The 15,485-nt window shown below is 39.3% G+C and overlaps 1 long non-coding RNA gene across 1 annotated transcript in view; it reads right to left on the bottom strand.

The window, feature by feature from the left end:
• The window catches only part of LOC139828506 (uncharacterized), a 100,489-nt gene extending 87,277 nt beyond the window's left edge, over window positions 1-13,212 (bottom strand). Inside the window, exon 1 of the long non-coding RNA XR_011740184.1 lies at window positions 13,136-13,212. This is a non-coding gene — a long non-coding RNA (uncharacterized lncRNA). The remainder of the gene's footprint in view (window positions 1-13,135) is intronic.
• Between the last annotated feature and the right edge of the window lie 2,273 nt (window positions 13,213-15,485).

Genomic DNA, 15,485 nt, shown 5'->3' on the forward strand with positions numbered 1-15,485 from the left:
TTTTTGTTTCTCCAGCAAGTAAATACTGTGCTCATCCAGCCTCTCTACAGATTCCTGCAGTTTTAGTGGCCAGCACTGGCGCAGAGCAACAGCGTTCCCCTCTTTGAGCCAGATTCTTCAGTCCCTTTTCCCTCTAAACACAAAGGCCTTATTGAAGCTACTTGCAAGCAGTACCAGAAAAAGTACTACTTTTCTCAGAACTCTGTGCTGAGAACACACTGATTTCTTGCTGTAGAAAAGGACTCCATACTCCCCATACCTCACTTCTTTCAGCAACTACAGATGAATTAGTTAGATACCTGCAGTCTCAATTTCCACCCAAACACATGTTCAGTTATTCAGTGAACACATTTAAAGAGAACAAAACATAGGATGAGTTCTGTTTAAAACCATGTTATTTAACTCTCAATTGAATAAGCATTAAATTCAAACTGCTTTTCCAGTTAATTCTTCTTAGAGCTTTCAAGGCTTTCACATTATCTGAAGTTCAGCTGAACAAGTCTGCAAATAAACTACCTCCCGCACAAAATCCAGCACAATATCATCTCACATTTGACCTCTCGATTTGTTAGTCTTTTAAAAAGAGCTTTTTAAATGAAAAAAAAGATGAACTGCCTGCTGCGCCAAGAACTGACTAGTGAATAAAATAAGCTACTCAAACTACTCTGAAGATAAATTCATAAATAAACATTAACGAAACTATACCTAGATATGTAATTGCAAAATTTATTCCTAAAAGTTATTAGCTTGTTGCCGACTTTTCTGCTATTATTTATGCAATGCGCCAGCATTAAGATTGCATGGTCCTAGATCTTACTGTTTAGCACATTAAATTAAATTATGTGGCTATTTATGAGCTGGATGCGATCTCTGTGGGGGAGAAAAAAAACCCAACACACAAAACTAGTAGAAACTGATTTTGAAGGTCTTTTGGCTGGATCTGTATAGAATTACACAATAGAAATTTGTTGGGGGATGGCACAGGGGCAGATAAAGCCCCAAACATGTTTATCCCTAATCCCCAGCCAGGTTTCCTGCCAGACAGCCTGAAAGGAAGGTTTGTGACCCCAGAACAGCTTCACTGCATGGACTGCTTGAGAGTCAGTATCTCTAAATTAATTCACCCCCAAACTGCCCTTAAAGTAGGATTTGTAGAGTACAGGGCTTGAGGGCAACTTCATCAGATGGCAAGCCAGGGGATGTGTCATGTCATCACCTGGCAGCTGCCTCATCTTATAGGAACCAGAGGGCAAGTGTTTGCAATAGCCATGTCCAGCCCTGACATTACAACCTTAAATTTCTGTCTAGCTGCCTACAGTCCCCATCTACTACTCAGTCTAGACTCAGTATTGTTGCAAGGACTTATTTCCAGTTTTATGTAAGGTTATTCTTTTGCCTTATTGTACCTTTTGGAGGTTGCACTATCCCTTGCCTTCTCCCAGCCTTCAATCATGCGTTTATGTGCCTTATAAACCAATGTCCTTGAAAATGGCTCCTTTGCATTGACTCTCAGGTTTTCCCTGACATTGGTGTCTAAGTCCAGCCTGGGAAGCTACTGTCACTGTACACTGATCCTGGTCAGTTTTTTAACAATGCTAACATTGAATTAACCTGTTGTTGATCATGTTTCTCGTCTCCCTAGAAGTTTTGGAGCTCAGAGTTGTAAAGTACTGAAGGAAGGCAATAGAAAATGTGGTAGTGAAAGCAGAAGGAAGATAGATTCACATTAGAAGAAATTAGCAACCAATAATTAATCCCAAATTACAAAGCCATTCAGGAAAATACATTCTAATAAATAGCCTCTGTTCTATCTAGAGAGCACAGAGACAAAAGAGTGGCTAATGAATTCTTCAGTCTCTGCTGGGTAGTGCCCTAGTGTGGCAGTTGCACACACCCAATGAGGTCCAGAGCTGTCAACAGGGCAGTTGGTAGCTCTTTAGGACCTTTTGTGCCCCACTGTGCTTGTCCTCAGGCACCTTGGTCAATGCTGACAGTCACATCCTCCCCACCCCACAGCATGTTGACTCCTCACATTCATCTGCCCCAACCCAGCTGAGGGAGCAGGAGGGGCAGGACCCCCAGTCAACAGATAGGGTCTTCAAGTCAACAAGATGCCCAGACCCAGAGAAGCTTCTGAACCACATCCATAAATGACCACAGACCACAGCCAGACCTGACCAGACTAGAAAGTGGGGCACCTGTTGAAGATCCCCCCTTGGAGTGGTCTTCTCAGAGCAGTGGGACTGTGAACAGAGCCTACCCTTTAGAGTGTGATGCCATCTAAGGAGACTTCCCAGGATTGAGTACACCTGCTTTCTCCCTGGTGAGTGATTATTTTGTTCTGAATATATTTTTGAATGAGCCCAGACAAGCAATTTTTTCTTCTGGGTACCCTGAGTGAAAGAGGTCTCTTCTTTTTCTGAGTGCCCGCATGCTGTGGCTCATTATTCTGGTGTGGTTGTATGATAAGAATACCCCCAACTAGTATATCAAATCTGCAGTTTATTAAATGCTGCTGGAGTGCTGACTGATTTTGGATTACCCCTCTGCCACTTGCTTTGTCTTCTATTGTTTGTTTTCAGTCTTCCATTTGGTTCAGTTCCAAATTAAACTTAGTTTAAGCTTGCTGTTTGCTTGGAGTCATTTTGGGGTGTCTCCATGATACCTAGTACTACTATATATTATCCTGATCAGTATCACAATGGGTTTGCAATACTAATCATTACAAAGTCATTTATTGCATCCTATATCAGACATTTTAGTTTACATTACCATTTTCTGTACAGAACACTAACCCAATTCCATTCTTCTGAAACCTCTTGTTATCTGATGTTAAAGCCCCACACTTCACTGTCAACTCAGGACAGTTTTCCTGATCACACAGAACACTTTGGCTGCTCAATAATACAATAATTACTCAATAATAAAAGGTTCTGTTTAGACCACAAACCATTTCAGTCTGGACTATGCAACAGAGATGTATCACCTGGAATACATGACTAGGAATCTTCTAAGCTAGCTTTAACATCCTTTATGAAAACTACACTAATTGAAAAACATTTATTTCATCTTATATGAAATAATGCAGCAAGCAGGCAGAAAGGATCTGCCATAAATTCCAGGTAACTTTGTACTTTCAGTGGCAAAGCAAGTTAGCTCATACAACACATCAAGCAGAAGCAACTCTACTGTTTGCAGTATGTGACATACCTCCCCTTAGAACTACACTGAGTCCCCCTGTGTGTTTCTTCATACTTTCAACTCCAGATATATGCAACTACAGCAGGACATACTGTACAAGTTAATGTCAGTGCAGAGGCATCTACCATAACATCAAATCTTAGCAGAGACAAAGCACTTCATTCTTTTACACTGATGTAGTCAGTTGAGATGAATCTTATTTGAGTTTTCTTCTAGTTTGGACAACAAAAACAGGCTGTTTAAGTTCCACTTTTCATCCTGTTTCATACTTTGGCCTTCACAAGCACAGATACAATGGCTAGAAACAGTGTCATAACTTTCAATGACATTTAAAAATTTGTTTCTGTATTAGGCAGTTTAAAAGTTGTAAGCATAGGTTATTCAAAATAGGTATTTTCACTTTTTCCCAGAAAAGCTTTCCAGATTACAATAAATGTAAAACAAACAGGCACTACAGGAACTGTAACAGATCCTAAAGGAATAGTTATAACAACCTGCAGAATTTATAGAAATAAGATTGTACAATCTACAAGTTTTCCTTAAACCACCAAATAGAACTGAGGGAATAATTATATCCCAGAGATTTTCAGTGTTGGCAGCAAACTGCCTGTTAAATTTTACATTAGAGTGTGAAATCTGTTATAAATTAACATTTTCACCAACTCCTACTGGGTTTTTCTATAAGAGTAGGTAAACTGAAAAGAATTCAGAAGAAACAGATTTTTCAGCTTTTCTGAAGAGACCAAAAATGTGTTTATCATGACTGCATACAACATTGCACTTACCTGTGCTTGACCTTCTGGTACTAAAGGTCATGCCATTATACAATCACAGCTGGCTATAGCTTTCTGTTCTAAAGCACATTTTGTGGCTATAACTGCAGAAGTATTAGCTCATGCAGACCATCAAGCAGCCTGTGATACATAGTAAGACATGGCATGATGAATCAATTAAGTCACTGAGGCATGAGTCTATTACCAATGAGAAATTAAGATGGAGGACAAGGGGTACAAAGATGTACTGTATGCTCATATTTGAAGAGATGGAAAGCTAATGAAGCAGAGACAAAAGAAAGATTTTTTTTTAGTACTCTGGTGTTGATTAAATATTGTACTGAACATAAGAGCAATTTGGTACTTGTCTTTTTCTTGGATGGCACTACTATCACAATTAGGCTGAAAAGATAAATACTTCAGTGCATCACATTTGGCATCCCACATTCCTGCAAGCCCTGCTTTGCTTCCCTGTGTATTTGTGTCAGTTCATGCATATCTGAAATGCTGCTGACTTGAGACACACACACCTGAGCAAAATTAACTGTGGCAACAGGAAAGCAGTAGGTGAGCAGCAGTTTAGAGAGTCCATGAACCAGAAAATTTCTGCCTGTTGAGGATTTGTTTTCTGTTGCCCATGATAGATACCACCGTTTCAGTAAGAAGCCACATGCTCCAGCCTCATTTCACAGCCCAGATGTTCTGCTTGAACTCTAATTTGCTCACATCAATCTGCAGTTCAAACAACTGTAGTAAATAGGATTGTTGCTCATTATCAGGCTTCTGCTGGCTATTGACCTTGTCTCAGAAGGTTCCCCCTCACTTGTTAAATGCTTAATGGGTCCCAGCATTTTTTCCCTTGTTAAGCTCCTGCAGGCATAATAATTCACAAGATTTGAACCTCATTACACAGCAATGGATGCGGCAGAACCTCAAAGAATCCCCAAAACAGAACCGGCACTTTCCAGTAAGCTCCGAATCTGTGTTTTACACCTTCTGTTAACTTTCTCAGATCAGTTCCCTACAATAATTTTGTAGACATCTAACACAACATTAGCTTGCAATAGATCACAAGCAGTGAGAGAAATGCTCTGACTTCTACCTGCAGTATGAGGTTTGGGCCCTCTTTCTCTTGTGATGAGAGGAAGTTCCAAGCATGCAGATCACTGTTGTACAGTGGCCTGAACACAAAGACACAGTAGGAAAATGAGGCATTGTCCACTTGAGATCACTGTAAGCAGCACTGGGCTGTCACGCCATTTACCCTTGTCCTTGCTGCTGTAAGAAAATCCAATCCAGAAGAAAGATTTTACAATCAAACCATCTTATCAGGGTCTCGCACAAGCAGGGGAACCTGCTTGCTGTTACCACCTCTTACTGGTGTTTCTCAACAAAATACACAAAGTGTCTGGAGACCTTATCACTCTACAACTACCTGGAAGGAGGTAGTAGCAAGGTGGGTATCAGTTTCTTTTCCAAGTAAAAAGTGATAGGACAAGAGGAAATAGATTTAAGTTGCACCAGGGGACACTTATATTAGAGATCAGGAAATTTTCTTCACAGAAAGGGTTGTCAGGCATTGGAACAGGCTGCCCAGGGGAGTGGTTGAGTCACCATTCCCGAAGGTGTTTAAAAGGTGTGGGACATAGCTTAGTGGACATGTTAGGTTAATGGTTAGACTAAATCTTAAGGGTCTCTTCCAGCCTAAACATTTTTGTAATTTTATGTACTTCACATTAAAAACAAGCAATCTCTCATCTGTCCATTCATTCTTCCTATGGCACATATTAAAGCTTCATTGCTAGGAGTCTCCAGGCTTCACAAGATCATGACCAACACTGCTGTGTTGACTGTGGTGTGCTACATGCTTTTGTTCAAGTTTCCTTTGTCTGGAAGCAATAACAAAAGGCCTGCAAGACCCCCACTGGACAATCAGTAAAATCAATAGTGTGGAGAGAATGTGATCCAGCTAGTCATGGATGCTTGCTTTGGTTTGCTAGGTCAGGGGGCTTTGCTTGCTTTTATGTTCCCTCCCTTGGCAATTCTGAAATCATTGGTAGTAGTTTAGAGAACTGCAGATATAAGACATAACATTCCAGCTCATCCCTTGAGATACTACAGCATGCTTTTCTGCAGAAATCCTAACATACCAAATGCAAGCCAACAACTGTCAGTGTTAGTTTCAATGAAACTGTGCAGGTAGAAAATATACCAACACAGATTTGCAGCCAGAGCTTGTATAAAAGTCAGGCACATTTACTCACTTGAAGATAATATTTAATTAGTCCCACAAAATTATTTTTACTATCTTTGCCTCTGACAGCAAAAATGGCAATAGATGTGACTTCTCAGGGAAAGGAGAGCTGTCACTCAGTATTGTGCAAACACAAAAGTTAAACCCTGCTCTGAAAAGAGGACACTATACTTCGCAAGAAGGAAAGACAAAAGAGCAAGGTAGCTGTTCAAAAAGCTTAAATATGCAAAGCAAGCGGATTTATTAGGCATGTAATTATTAGACCAGTAAGAGTGTTTAATGAATTGCACTGCCTTGTAAATATACAATTTGCTTCTAAATTATAAGATCTGCATTGAGGACATGTTTGCCTAGCCCTTTCCTACCTATTGAGCAGTGTTGTATACACTTTTGAGGCTTTACAAAAGAATAAATAATAGTGATGAAGCCATGTAATTTCCTACTCTCATTAGGACAGAGAAAGCAGGGAGAAAAGAGCTTTTTATTTTGTCTCCCCATCCACAACTTCATGCCATCTACTTGATTGTCACTCCAAAGGAGGCTGTAGATGTGCCCACAAGAAGGAAAAAAATCCATAGGAGACACCATGACCAACTCTAAAACAACAATTAATCTACTTGGAGTCTGATTGTACAGTTGCTTCGTCCTGGTTCAAAGTGTTTGGAAAAAAGTTAGATGGGACTAATTTAGTTTATTAAAGAAGGGGTATTCAAGATCAGATGTGAAATGCTAGCTTCCCTCTATGATTATGCAAAGCACATATATGCATACATACCCATAGATTATGTTTGCTAGTAATTGCTGTAATGGTAATGGGGAAATACATACTAATATCCATACTTACAGTGGAATTCACAATGATGTGCAACATTATCATAATAATGTTGCAGCAAACAGCCAGAACCTTCACAGTTCCTATGTGGATTTACACACTCCATAGCACCTATGGGTTATAGCACAGAAACGGCTCATCATTTACTTCAGGTAGAGCACACAGGAACAAAAGCCTTTGTTGCTAAGAACATAGTTTGCATAGGCTCTATACTTCCATTTACATTGCCTTGTCAAGCATCTCAAAATAAGTAAAATTGAAGTGAAATTGGACATCATATTTTGATAAGTCAAAAATATTGTGTTCAAATACCATTTAATTTTTAAAAAGTCACTTTGGAGAATAGTTTGAATATTTCCCAAATGGAAGCTCACCAAACAGATGTTTCTCTGTGTTTCTTCTTCCTCAGAATGGCATTTGGCAACAAAAACACATTCTCTTCAAGAGCATCCAAGCTAGCTCATGCTTCAAGAACTTATTTCTAATGCCATTAGGTGAATTATTTTCAAGTAAGGTCCAGCTGCCAGCACAGCCACAGGCTGTTGTGGGGCTGGGAGTGGTGGTATTCCACAACTCTGGTAGCTTTGCAGTCAGACAGCAGTCATTTGTAGGAATAAAGTTAAACTTTAGAAGTTCTTAGTTTCTTTCTTCGTTTCCCCTGGGATCCACAAGACAGGAATTTTAGCAGCAGAGATTTTTCAGAAATCAGCCTTAACATCTTCCAGGAACTTATTGGCAAACCCAGAAGCCCAAGATCAATGAAAGAATGAAATATCTTGACAGTCTGCTGAGCAACAGCTTTGGGAAACATGGACTGAGTAAAACCTCTGAGCTGCTGAAACACGTCAAAGAGCATAGAAAGAATTTTGCTTGTTAACATTTTAATCATGCCATAGAAATCTACTCAAGAGTATCTTTATTGGACTCTAAGTTCAACTAATATACAAGCTCAGTTCTGTGCATTACTATCCCCACAAGCCTGACACAACCCATTAACCACCTAATACATTAGAAACACATTTTTCCTGCACCCAGCTAGAGCCGCAATATGTTTTTGCTAGCAATAAGTTTGCTACGTGCTCATTTTCAAACACACCAGAAGATTGAGGGAACTCTAAAGAAAGTGGTAATTTCACTACAGCCACTCAATAACAGAACCACTAAAATTAAATGCCCTTACCAGAAACTTTTGTTACACTTACATGAAGGTAGCAAGCAGTTCCTATATTCTTACCATTATTCATAGCCCCCCGTCTTGCTGGTCGCAATTTCCATTTAGCAACATAGGCACAGGATCAACACAAGCAGTATGACCTTGAGAAGTACAAGTCTTCAGTAAATACCTTACTGTGAGGCATAACCTCTGTGGGGTTTTGGACCAGTATGTTCCTCACAGCAGTAATCCCTCATGATTTTCAATAATTTGTTGTGGGTTTTGTTTACTTGTGGTTTTTGTTTGTTTTCCTGTGGATGGTGCAAGCTGTTTACCATCAGAACCAACCCTTAGTAAAATCAGAGGAGCATGTCAATATTGTGACCAACTCTCTGGTCTCTATAAATGCCTCAGGAACAACCACTCATTAACACTTTAATCCCAACCTTCAACAGGACTGATGTGCAAAGACATTTTAATCCTCTTAGAGGGACACTTGCATATAAAGTAAACACTTTTCAGGTATCTCAAGCTTTACAAGATCTTTGCATCTCAAGGTAACAGCATCAGGTACGAAGATTCATATTCTTAGACCTTTTGTGACAAGTGTGACCAAAAGATCACAAAAATGGAGGTGTAATAGAGTCATTCTAACTCACATTATCAGCTCTTCCAATTCCACCTTAACTTAAAAATGACTTCAAAATTTCTGCATCTAGAAGCCCATATTGGCTGACTGGACCATATGATAGAGATTTTTCATAATGAAATTTACATTTTTCAGCTGTATAGTCACAATATCTCACCTTTTAGATTTGAGTTTTCTAGAAAGTTCTTTGAATGATCACTGTCAAAAAGTTATGCCTTATTCTCAGTCTGATAAACAAGCAATCTGTAGAGCATACCTTATAGAGATCCAGTGTTGATAAACAGAAAGACTTATTTTCACCTTCTTTTCATTTTTACACTCTGAACAATGTCACATCCAGGAGGAAACATCGAACAGAAATATTACTAAATTGGGACTTTGACTTAAGAGATCACTTCAAATAGAGAATAGCACAAATGTTGTATGCATCTCTCAGCTGAAGGAGCACTAGAGTAATTCCTGGCTGTTTTCACTAGATGCAGAGAAAATTAGTATTAAACTAGGAACATGCAAACTGCTGATAAGATGGATTAACTTGTAAAAGGCTCATTTCTGCAAAATCCTATTGCTCGCTGTTAAACCCTTGATGCATTTGTCAAGTCTGGTCTCACCTTCAGACTGAATATTTCAACTTTTCCCTCCGATCGAAGAGGAAGAAGACACAAGAGTTGTGACTTTGTTGTTTCTTGCATCCATTATTACTGAGCCAACCACAAATTTATTCTTTGTCTTTTTACTGCGGCCTCAAAGCATGTCAGAACAACAGAAAATACCCCATTTTGCAAAAACAACCACTGAGCTGATGGAGTGGTTATAAGTTGCAGATACTAGAAACTGAATCCACATGTCCTAGATCACTACCCAGTATTGTTCTTCCAAGAATACTGCCATTTTTCTTTACATATCTGTTCTCATCAAGATTAAAAAGATAGCAAGACTGTACTTTTAAAGCTACCGTGAGAGAAGAATGGACTCCAGGACCAGGCATCTGTTAACATCGTGGTGGGACTACAGCCAGTCTTCACAGCAACAGTAGGGCACAGCTGCTCTAAAGTTAGAGTCCAGAAGAGTAAAAGTTGCAGTTACAAACACTTTTGCATAACAAGGACTCAACAGCTCAACATCTTCTGGTAACCACCATCAAGCAGCTTTATCACATTGACCACAAAAGGCAACGTGGGCTGACAGTGCTGAATAATAGGATGAAGCAGAACATACTTGATCTGCTTCCCTAAAAAGCTACAGCAGGAATATATGTTGAAACTTTCCAGCTTCTAAAACATACAGAAGGTCCCACACATTAGATGGTTTCTAGAGACTACTGGTGGAATTTGGAATTCAAACTCACAGTCAGAGATGCAAAACCCTTCAGGCCTAAAAAACATGAAGACAACTCATAGAGCTTTCACTAGGCCCAAGCAAAAATCCACTTCAGAGTCTTGATGCTAGCACAGAAATCAAAGTAAATGATTCCGATGTTATCTACTTTTGTCAGTTTTATGAGACCTTTGGTGTTCTGCAAGTTACTCAATTTTGTTTAACAACATTTACTTTTCCTGCTACTGCAAGCTCATGATGCACAAGAGGAACATTCCCCTGGACCGCTTCCGATGACACAAACATTTCACAGCTGTTTCCAGTTCTTAGGGAAAATAAACTTGAGTGAAGAGATCCATTATCATTCTCTTCCTGCAAGACCTGATTGAAAAGGGCTAATCTAGTGCTGCTCTGTCTGTTCCTGATCCATATTAAACTATTTGGTGGGCTAGAGATGGGTAAAGTAACATAGAAGGTTAATGCCAGGGAGCAAACAGATTCACAACTCTGGAAGACTGTAATTCCTAGAGAAACACCAAGTACAACCTCCTGAATAAGCAGGCCTTACTAAAAAAACTTGATAGCTTTATAGACTGTTGAAACTGTGTTTGCAAAACTTTCACATTCAGAACCAATTCAATGATGAGCTCGTTTCCATACTGAGATTCCTCGCCAGTGAACTCTGATGATGCAATAAGAGGTTTCAATACAGACTTAACTTTGTTTTCCACACAGTGGTAGGAATGTGACTGAGTATGAACAACATCTCACCAAGAACACTTGCATAAGAACAAAATTCAGGAAGCAGTAGTCTTCCCACTAATCCTGCAACTCCAGTAGCTGTAGTTGTTAAGGACAGCATGCAGCCTAAACCAATTTTATTTATTTTTTTTCTTTCAAGTGCATATAGTTGTATAGTAGATGCAAAAAAGTAGCAGCTGGCAAGAAGAGTGGAAAATAGACCTGTAGTCAGAGCTGGGTGCACTGTCTCCACTCAGTGGCATTGGTACCAGGCTCTCCAGACACAGAGATGTCTCACCCCTGTAGCACCCACCCAGGCATGGCTTCCAGAGGAGCAGTCCTATTTAGCTCTGCTGATTCTCAAACTGAAGAGTGTAGGTATGCATCTTCTTGTGGCATAAGATGTAGATTCACTGGGTTTCCTCCCAACTTCTGCACAATACATTCCAAAGACTGATGGTAATGGTTAACAAGGCAGATGTAGACATGTGTGACTCAAGAAGGAAACAAAAAAACAAAACAAGTGCCACTCACAACACACACACCAAAAAGAAAAACTACCACAACAGAAAACAGCAACAGTGACATGGCCCTTAGCTTATTATTAAAATATGATGAAAACAAATAATGAAAGCCCCACATGGCAGAAAGTAGTACATCAAGGCAGGGAACCTTAGGCTAACTCCAGGTGATCTGGATCCAGAATGGGAAACAGCAGGCTAGTGCTGGTGCCAGGCTGCAGAGCAAACGTACAGGCATCACACCAGTGCCAGAAAAGCAGTCTGGCAGGCTACCATTACCATGCATTCATTACCATCTGCCACCTGCAGATCATCCATCCCTTCCGTTTACACCACTGAACTCATTAAAAGTTTTCCTAGTCCTTGTCATTACAACTAGCTAATACTGCTGCTGACAGTGGTTTGAGCTAAATTGACTGGGTTTGCTCTATTCAGTCCTCAGTGTGAGTCCTACCAGCTGTGGAGATGGTAGTTGCTCCAAGATCATTGGTAGGCATACTATTGTAATGAATCATTAAGGAACCATACTTTCTGACACACTACAGAATAAGGAAGTTGCAGAGTTTTGAATGGTCCTCTATTACTTATTCTGCTTTTAATATCTCAACTAATATGTCACTCTTCTTCCAAGACACTCACACCATTGTGACCTCCATTGAAATGCAATGCTTCTAAGGGTCCTCTTGACATTTCCTGGCTTGATTAGAATTTACTCCTTATAAGACAAGCATGAATTTCTCTGCCAAAGATTTTCTAAAAAAATTTGTGATCACCAAATTCAGAAAGAAAATGAAAGAAATATCAAAACTAAGTTTATAACCCATAAAAACCTCTTGGGAAAGGAATGAAGAAGTCAACTAAACTGTGCTAAAACAGCATAGTAACCAAGTAAATACAGATGTTACATAACATCAGGGAAGTCTCAGCTGCAGAAAAAGCCTTGCTGTTCCATTCTGTCCTTTTATTGGATTGATCTTCAGGAGGACTACCAGTTCTGCAGTTCTTCCACTGGTACAGTGCCTTAAATGTATGCCCACCTCATTAAAACCCCATGGGAAGGCAGGACTCTTTTTAAGCTCCTTTTGGTTTAAGTCTTGGCTTCGCACAGCTTCCAGCCAGACTGGATTTTTTTACTGTAACTGATATTCTTTCAATATTCATAAAACATTGTTACATAGATATACACAAGCCTTACATACATAGTGAAAGTTAGCAAGAACCACTTGAACACAGATAGGAAAGAAATTAACATAAGCAAACAATCCTGCTCAGCAGCTCCATCACAATCACCAACTTGGTTTCTTCCACTTCTTCACCAGTTCTGTAAGCTTTTTAAGATAAACTGCTTTCTCTGCCCTCTTTGTTTCTGGTTGTATTATCAACACTACTACTTTGCCCTAGGTAAAGCATGTCTTTAAAACTTGACAGAACAATCTTTCTTTTTAAAGAACCTTAAAGTTAGACTTGCCTTTTCTTCAACTTCTGTTAGCCAAACTGATACAAGCTTTACATATCTTTACATACTATCATAAAACATTCCAAAGATACAACTACCGCCACTTGAAGGGAGGAAAAACAGTAAAATATCAAAGTTTTGACTCCTGTTTCACTTATTCTCCACTGTTACTTTAAGGACACATTCTAGGTGAGGTTATACAACAAACAGGATTCATAACTTGAGTCCAAGGACTTACCTCACTGATATACCAAAGGCTTCTAAAGTTGTATTCATAGTATCCATAAACAGTAAGAAGACACTTTCTAGGAAGTAATCTGTGGTAGAAAGAAGTATAGGAACAAGTACTAAAAACCTTGAGCAAGTTTGGAACAGAAACATAATTAAAATGACAAATTAAACCTGGCTCCACCTTTCATATTACATCTTTGACTGATTAAGACCACCATCCTCATGTGTGGAAACAAAAACCTATGTATTCTCCATTAAAATTAATGGTGGACAACAGACTGAAAAAAGGAAGTATTTATGGTTTGCTTAAACTCTGAGATCCCTCATCTGAGGAGAGCTCCAGAGGCTTGAAACACCTTCCTTTCACTTGATTATTAAAATATTGTTTTCTCAAATTCTTCCAGCTGAATTTGCTGCCTCCTACATATATCAAAGGATGCTTGGTATGGCTACAAAGCCATAAATAAGTGTCATTTACATCAATAAAGTACTACATCTACACTAGTTTCACCCACACCAAAACTCATATTTAACTGTTTCAAGAAGTCACAGGCCTCCATAGCAGTTGCTCTTTGGGCTTTAAGCTGTGAACTATGGAGGAGGAAAGGAGTCACCAGCAGCCCCATGAAGTAATGGTAGACAGGGTTGGCAAAAAAGAGGCTTGAGGTGACAGGAATTATAAGGAACACTAAACAAAACAGGACTTAAGCATTGTTATTTCAAATATTTGCATATAAGCAAGGAAATGCTTCTATAAATACGAGTAGCAAAATGAATACTTGGGTAAATCTGGTCCCACTGCTGAGTGGAACAGTGGACCTGTTGATACAAGGGGTGGAAAAGATTCAGTCAGCAAACGCTTTCTTTACTTCACTGTTGAACGAGTATCATGACAGCACTTTTGAGTACTAATGTTAATTGAAAGGTGAAAAATAAGCTAATTTTACAAAATACCTCTACATTGCTCTGGAAGGCCCAGGAGCTTGAAATCATAAGATTAGGTTTTATTCAGTAAGAACACTGCCATTGATCCCAGAAATGATTCTGCTCTCTAGGCTACCTGGGAGAGGCAGCTGGTGAACATCAGAAAAAGTTTCCTCAAAGCACTTGTGGGCTCTCTAGATCCATTGGTTCTGAGAGGGGGGCACAGTCATCATCTCAACACGTTCTTAGTTCACAGACTTTTGTACAATTGAGACTTACTAGGCACATTTCAAATATCAACAAGATGACAGAACTAAATACCCCTGTGTCTATAACTGAGACTCTCAATTACTCATAAACATTCATAGCACAGTTCTGGTAATTAGTTTGTAAAAGTTTTGATATAGCTGTGGATGTTCCAGGAACAGAAGTACAGAGCCAGTATTGCCAGATGGATTATTTTCTGCAAGTTATTTTTTCAGCATACCACTGCAGAAAATTCAGATAAAATGTAACACAACAGGACTGTATAGCAATTATTCTAAACCTCTGTGTAGTTTAGAAGAAATTACTTCCCCTTTGTAGCTCTACTGGACCATCCACATGCTTTTATAAGCAAGTTATGGGAAAATTTACTTTCTACTTCCTCTAGCAAATTCTATCAGGCAGTCCCCTTCAGGGAAAAAAAAAAACAACCCACACAGTAGGAACTTTCAGAATTTTAAAGCTTATTCAATTCTCTTAGAATCTTCTATGAGGGGTTAGAAAAGAAAAATGCATTATGTTCTCACTGTAAGTACAACTTAAAAAGAAAAAACAGCCACACACACAAAAGAAACCCCACCCAAACAAAAATAAACCGCACACACACAAGTCCTTTACCTACTAAGCAGATGAGATAGGAAAGAGGTTTTACATGCTGGCATAACCACATAGTGCAGCCAAACCTAGCAATGAAAGTTGCATCAGATCCATCAGTGCCTAAAGTGAATGGACATTTTTAGCCCAGCTCATCGCCTTGTACCTCCAGACATCACTCCTGGAACCAAATTTCTGCTTTGAATAAAGTGGCCTTAGAGTCACCAGCACATATTCCAGAATCTTTAAAACATCACAGTACTAAGATAAAGAAAACTCATTCTATAAGGGAGGCAAAACTAGAGATTCCGTCTTATACACATGGTCCATATAAGAAAATTAAGTCCTACCTTACTTTTTTCAACTAACAGTTATTGTACATTATCATTAAGAAACAAGAGTAACCTAAACCAAATATAGGAATGTAATACCTGTGTTATGGCATTAACAGCCAGCTATCATGACCTGGACTCATTCCTCTGCCTTGTGATACCTCACTGTTGTGTGCAAATCCAAATCCTACATGGACACAGCTCTCCATGCAGGAAGATTGACAGAGAAATCTCACTGAAAGC

The sequence above is a fragment of the Patagioenas fasciata genome, chromosome 8 (assembly GCF_037038585.1).
Source record: "Patagioenas fasciata isolate bPatFas1 chromosome 8, bPatFas1.hap1, whole genome shotgun sequence".
NCBI lineage: Eukaryota > Metazoa > Chordata > Aves > Columbiformes > Columbidae > Patagioenas > Patagioenas fasciata.